Source organism: Taudactylus pleione, unplaced genomic scaffold (assembly GCF_031769625.1).
Source record: "Taudactylus pleione unplaced genomic scaffold, aTauple2 ptg000155l, whole genome shotgun sequence".
NCBI classification, from domain to species: Eukaryota; Metazoa; Chordata; class Amphibia; order Anura; family Myobatrachidae; genus Taudactylus; species Taudactylus pleione.
Genome location: NW_028284557.1, coordinates 2,214,491 through 2,222,007, shown reverse-complemented (window position 1 = coordinate 2,222,007; position 7,517 = coordinate 2,214,491).

Sequence of the window (7,517 nt, the reverse complement as noted above, 5' to 3'; positions counted from 1 at the left end):
GCCACTACTCTCTACTCATTCTCCTTGACCTCTCTGCTGGTTTCGACACTGTGGCCCGCACTCTCCTTCTGCAAATCCTTCACTCCCTTGGTCTACGGGATGCTGCCCTTTCCTGGATATCCTCCTACCTCTCTGACTGATCCTTCTCTGTCTCCTCTCATGACTCCTTCTCCAACACAGCCTCTTACAGTAGGTGTTCCCCAAGGTTCTGTTCTTGGACCTCTACTTTTCTCACTCTATGTGTCCTCGCTAGGAGAATCATCAGCTCTTTTGACCTCCAATATCATCTCTATGCTGATGATACTCAGATCTACATTTTCTCCCCTGACCTCTCCCCCTCTCTACTCACTTGTATCTCCAACTGTCTCTCTGCCATCTCTTCCTGGATGTCCCAAGGATTTCTTAAACTTAATATGTCTAAGACTGAGCTGATCATTTTCCCACCCCCCAACATAACCACACTTCCCACCATTTCTTTATCAATTGATGGCACAACTATCTCCTCTAGCTCCAAAGTGCGCTGTCTTGAAGTTATCCTGGACTCCTCCCTTTCCTTCAAACCACATATACAGAAACTCTCGCAGTCCTGTCGTTTTCATCTTAAAACTATTTCCAAGATTAGACGCTTTTTCACCCAGGATGCCACTAAAACCCTCATACACTCATTGGTCATTTCCAGATAGGACTACTGTAACTTCCTCTTATCTGACCTCCCAAGCTCCATTCTCTCCACTCTCTAGTCTGTCCTCAATGCTGCTGCTCGGCTCATCTTCCTCTCAAAATCTGCCTCCCCTCTCCTACAAGCTCTCCACTGACTCCCCTTCCTTTTCAGAACCCAATTTAGGGTTCTCACACTCACTTACAAAGCCCTTACCCATTCCTCTCCCATTTACATCTCGGATCTCATCTCCCTTCACTCTCCTATCCGCCCTCTTCGTTCAACAAATGCACGCCACCTCATGCCAATTGATTACTTCCTCCCACTCCCGCGTCCAAGATTTTTGCCTGCGCTGCTCCCCACCTTTGGAACTCTCTCCCTCTTCCCATCAGACTCTCCACCCCTCTACAATCCTTCAAATGGACTCTCAAGACCCACTATTTCATCAAAGCCTTCCAGCTCTCATCTTAACTTGCTGCTACATACTCCTTCCTCCCTGCCTACCCCATCTGTGTCACACCTGTTTGTCCCTCCCCTTCAGAATGTAAGCTCTTATGAGCAGGGCCCTCTACCCTCTTGTGCTTCTCCTTACTCTGCTTTCATCTACTTCTTACTCCCCACTACGGCACCTAACACTTGGTTGTTTTGCTCTGTTGCTTATCTGGGTGTTATGGTCGCGAATGTAGCAATGTATATTAGCCATGTCCTGTATTGTATTGCACTGTCTCTGTAAGTCAACCTATTTGTTTATGTACTTTGTAAGGCACTGCGGAACACTTTTGGCGCCATATAAATAAATTGTTTTATATATATATATATATATATATATACACACACACACACTCTTGGGTGTGTGGTCATGCCCTAATATACACAAAGGGCGAAGGCACCCAAAGGAGTGAAGTATATCAGAGCTCAACCGCACACCCAAGAGTGGAATATCTGTCTTATAAAAGTGGTCCCTGCTGTGACAAAATAGTTCTTTGTGTAGATGATGTAGGGTGAAATAGATACAGAATAGGAGGAGAAAATAGTTCAGAAATTGGAATAGGCTGTTTCATTTGAATTAATTTTAATGAATAAACATTTAACTGGATAACAGTGTAAGTGAATAAAATAGTTGGACAATCAGAATAGGCAGTTTAAATAGTTGAACATTAATGACTTCAATAAGTTTCAACAGTGGGTTACTTTGGAAAAAAACGTGTTGTGCAGTGAATTTTATTGGCATGAAGTGCTTATTCAGGGTCAGGGTTGGCATGGCTGCTCATAGTTTGCTGTGCTGAGCCTGAACTGGCTGTTCAGGTAAGTCCTGTTCAACAACCAGTCAATCTTCTGTGAGGACTGTAGTAATTTTGACATTATTTACATTTTTTCTGTCACAAATGTGTATGTCAGTGAGGCAGTGATGTGTATTCCTATCAGAATGATGTGCTGCTTTTATTTGAGCAATTTCTCTGTAAGAGATGTTATTGTTTACACTGGTGGAGTGATACAGCTGTGGCTTTGTTATGAAGTTTAGATTACAATAAGATAGATTAGGCCTGAGGTGTGCAGTTATTGGAAAATAATAGGAAAGGTCTGTTATTTCCTGGCAGCAGTATTTGCAGAAGTAACTAAAGCAGGAGACATTGTGTCATGTGCCACTTGAGCTGACAACTTGCTTGCAAGGAGCTCTTTGCAGCTCTAAAGATCTATGTCAGTTGAAAAGAAAGACATTACATTTAACCTAAAACTTAGGTTCAAGCATGGTTGCCAATATGTAGTAATCCAAGTGCAAGATGTTGGAAACCCTTTGATCCTGGCAAAGCAAACAAATAATGTGATCTACAAGTCCAACAAATTTAGTGGAATAATTGAAATTAAGTTTCTGATTCTCCTTTAGCATCTCTAACTGCCTTTCCAGGCTGGCAGTGTTTGAACTCACTTCTTTGGTTACATGTTCAAATAGTTTCAGTAGCTTGCATAAAACTGAGAATATTCTCCACTGTGCTGGACTTATTTAACATGCCCCCTGCCCCAATATATACGCTTGGATAGCTTGTTGCTGTTCCCCCAATCGCTGAAGCATATAAAGAGTGGAATTCCAACTAGTTACTACCTCTTGCTACAGTTGATGGCATGGCAATTTACACTGTTGTTGTAACTGCTGCAATCGGCTACATGTGGTTGCTGAATACCAAAAATGCCTACAACATTTTTGGACCACAGTGAGTATCTCCTGTATACACTTGTAAGTTTTTAAGAAATTCTGAACCACCAAGTTTTTTGTGTGCACAGAACATGGTACATGTTCAAACTCACCCAGTTGTAATGCTCGAACAATGTTACTTGCCTTATTGGAAATGACAAATCCTGAATCCTTAGCGGGGTAAGATATTTTGCTATCACATCCCTGAGTTTTTTCAACAGATTGACAACGATATGCCTCTTAGTGAAACTGGTGATACACAGAGCAACCTGCTTGTGAATGACATTGTGTGTAAGATACTGCTGCTGCTGATGGTGATACACCCACCCAGTGGGCTGTCAGTCATGTACTCTTTAGTTCGACGAGTACAGCTTGTCTACATATCTGAAGAGTCGGTACAATGGCATTTTCTACAGATACACAAATATCCCCCTTATCCTGTTGCACTTCCACAGTAGCATCCGCAATTCTTATGTCATCATCATTACTTGTACTGCAACCAGTGGTGGTTGCTCAGTGGGTGCTGCAGCAAAGACAAAAATAACAAGAAGGAGGCAGATAAAACATAACCCTAGCTGTACCTTTAATTTTTTAATATTGCCGGATGCCAGGTGGGAAGGTAAGCTCCCTGCCTTTGCAACCGGGATACAGCGATCAGCACCTCATTCCTGTATCTGCCCACCCCCCAGACTCCCATTGGCTAGTTAAACAGGGGTCTGGGGGATGGGTAGATACATGAGGGAGTTGCTGATTGCTGTGTCCCAGCTGTAGTGGCTGTGATACCTGATGCTAATCACTGGCTGGTCAATATCCTTACATTCTATGGCCATCCTAATGGATGATCTGTGCAGTGCCATGCATTCAGAAAATGTATTAATAGTCTGATCAACATAGTAAAGACTGCATAATATACACAACATGGGTAGTGTTGCATTTAAGGACGTATCTGATAGATTTTTTGTGGCAATAGTGTGTTTGCACTCCCTATGTTTATATAGTTTATGTGAGGAAAATGGGACATTACTTACTGCTACTGGCAAAAAAGTATTAATCTTTAAGATTTTACGTTAAAGAGTTTGTTGCAGGAACATAAAGGAATACCCTATTGATGTGTTTGTTTTTTAAATTAAAAAGTATTTATTTATTTGGTAAATTAAAAATCAGAAATAAGTAATAGGTCTTAAAAAACTATTTAAAATACAGTGCATGTTAAAAAACAGATATTATTACAGTAGTAAAATAAATATCAATGGAATAAAATAAAAAAATACAAAATCTTGCTATTCAATTCCACGTATGCAGTTCAATAGGTAAGCTGTTATTAACGTATTCCTTTAGTGAGTTGTAGATGGTGTTAGTATAAAATTGTAGCTTTCTTGTTACAGAAAAATTTAAATTGTCCTTGTGCATTAGCAACAGTTTATCTGTGTTCCAGTCACAATAAAGATCTTTAAGGTTCTTACCTTTTTCTCTAATTAGGCTGATGATACTGGATCAGAACCTCTATATACCCCTGCCTGTACCTTCTAAAATCCTACCTATAAACCTCTAAGGATGATGCCAAATTGCGTACGCAGTCATACAGTAAATAAAAGACTCCAGACTTGGAACGTGTGGTTCCGAAGCACAAAGTATTATTCAAGTAAAAAGTACAGTCAGTTACATGCTATTGATCCAGACACAATTAGACGCAAAGGAATTATACAGACCCCAAGTACAGTATACATACGCAGCGCTTTCTGGTCCAGATGTTAGGCATCAGCAAGAAACCCCGTCGTCATTCAGCATTCAGCAAGAAGACTAAAAACCCAGTGCTTGAGCACACATATTTATTCCCCCCAGAATAGACAGGACAATAGAGAAGTTTGTTGCTGATGCTATTGGTTCCCATGTGGGAAGCATCTGTTACAGAGTGTTTAACAGGCTGGTTCAAATAGACTCAACCCAGCCTCCAACAACTGGGGGTCTCTGCCCTCCCGCCCCATGCAATCATCCTAACAGTTGTTCATATAATATACATTTTGTTGCTTGAAGTCTCTGCGGTCCATAAGTTGAGAATGCATGATGCGATCTCCACACCGATAATACCAGAATTCTGTTGAAAGAGTACGCATCAATACGAAACCGAACACTGCTTTCTTAGCATGTATAAAACATTAGTTATCAAATATCTTTATTTCACAGCATTTATACTAACAGAACCAACTTAAATCTTATACCTTAAAGCTTATTAAACCTTTTATGTGGATATGTAATGTGTGAGTATACAGGGTTTGATATAAAGACGCTAGTTAACTGGGGACAGATGCATGCGCATTTAGCTAATAAAACAGTGTTTTCATACAAGGTCTTATGCATTCGCTAATATAAACCAGCGCAATTGTGCGTATTAATGTGGGTATGAGAAATGGTGCACTTAAATCTCACTTACTAAGTGAACACCTAGCAGTGTGGATTGCTGAGCAATATAGTTCCACATGCCCCCTATCTCAGCAGCCCCCACTTTTCCCAGGCTCAAAAGAAAAGCTCTTTATTCTCTCAGACTCTTGTGTGAATGCAAATGTGTTACCCCAAGCTGTGAAGCTGGGACCATCCTGTCTGGGTGTGGGGCTAAAACCTGTTTAGGATTCAGACAAATCCAATTGAGTAGATCAATGCCTGGATTATATTACAATTGCCACAACTATACTTGTCTGCATACAGGGATTCCCAATTTGTATGTAAAACACTCATTGTCTATTCTATTTACTTTTTCTCAGGAAGCTGTTCTTCCAGTTGCCCTTGGTAGATTATCAAAAACATTGCCATCTGTACTTAGCTTGTGAGTTGTAACTTAAAATGGCACTGGTTGCAAAATGCCGTCTTGTAGATTCTTGTTTCTAAAATGGAGTCTTGCTGCCATTCGCAAGATGGCGTCGTGCATGCTTCAATTTTAAACTGATCTCGTCTCAGCCAATAATCCAGTTTCGACAAGGCGACCGCCTTTATATCCATGGACCGTTCCGAGGGTGTCCTCATGTGGAGTCAATATTCCTGATATTCTTTTCACATTGACCGAAATCCTATTTTCTGTTTATGTTGCCACCAGCGCACACACATGGGGGCAGTGAGGGAGGACAGCGCGCACACACATGGGGGGCAGTGAGGGAGGACAGCGCGCACACACACATGGGGGGCAGTGAGGGAGGACAGCGCGCACACACACATGGGGGGCAGTGAGGGAGGACAGCGCGCACACACACATGGGGGGCAGTGAGGGAGGACAGCGCGCACACACACATGGGGGGCAGTGAGGGAGGACAGCGCGCACACACACATGGGGGCAGTGAGGGAGGACAGCGCGCACACACACATGGGGCAGTGAGGGAGGACAGCGCGCACACACACATGGGGCAGTGAGGGAGGACAGCGCGCACACACACATGGGGGCAGTGAGGAAGGACAGCGCGCACACACACATGGGGGCAGTGAGGGAGGACAGCGCGCACACACACATGGGGGCAGTGAGGGAGGACAGCGCGCACACACACATGGGGGCAGTGAGGGAGGACAGCGCGCACACACACATGGGGGCAGTGAGGGAGGACAGCGCGCACACACACATGGGGGCAGTGAGGGAGGACAGCGCGCACACACACATGGGGCAGTGAGGGAGGACAGCGCGCACACACACATGGGGGCAGTGAGGGAGGACAGCGCGCACACACACATGGGGCAGTGAGGGAGGACAGCGCGCACACACACATGGGGGCAGTGAGGGAGGACAGCGCGCACACACACATGGGGGCAGTGAGGGAGGACAGCGCGCACACACACATGGGGCAGTGAGGGAGGACAGCGCGCACACACACATGGGGGCAGTGAGGGAGGACAGCGCGCACACACACATGGGGGCAGTGAGGGAGGACAGCGCGCACACACACATGGGGGCAGTGAGGGAGGACAGCGCGCACACACACATGGGGGCAGTGAGGGAGGACAGCGCGCACACACACATGGGGGCAGTGAGGGAGGACAGCGCGCACACACACATGGGGGCAGTGAGGGAGGACAGCGCGCACACACACATGGGGGCAGTGAGGGAGGACAGCGCGCACACACACATGGGGGCAGTGAGGGAGGACAGCGCGCACACACACATGGGGGCAGTGAGGGAGGACAGCGCGCACACACACATGGGGGCAGTGAGGGAGGACAGCGCGCACACACACATGGGGGCAGTGAGGGAGGACAGCGCGCACACACACATGGGGGCAGTGAGGGAGGACAGCGCGCACACACACACATGGGGGCAGTGAGGGAGGACAGCGCGCACACACACACATGGGGGCAGTGAGGGAGGACAGCGCGCACACACACACATGGGGGCAGTGAGGGAGGACAGCGCGCACACACACATGGGGGCAGTGAGGGAGGACAGCGCGCACACACACATGGGGGCAGTGAGGGAGGACAGCGCGCACACACACATGGGGGCAGTGAGGGAGGACAGCGCGCACACACACATGGGGGCAGTGAGGGAGGACAGCGCGCACACACACATGGGGGCAGTGAGGGAGGACAGTGTACACACATGGGGGCAGTGAGGGAGGACAGTGTACACACATGGGGGCAGTGAGGGAGGACAGTGTACACACATGGGGGCAGTGAGGGAGGACAGCGCGCACA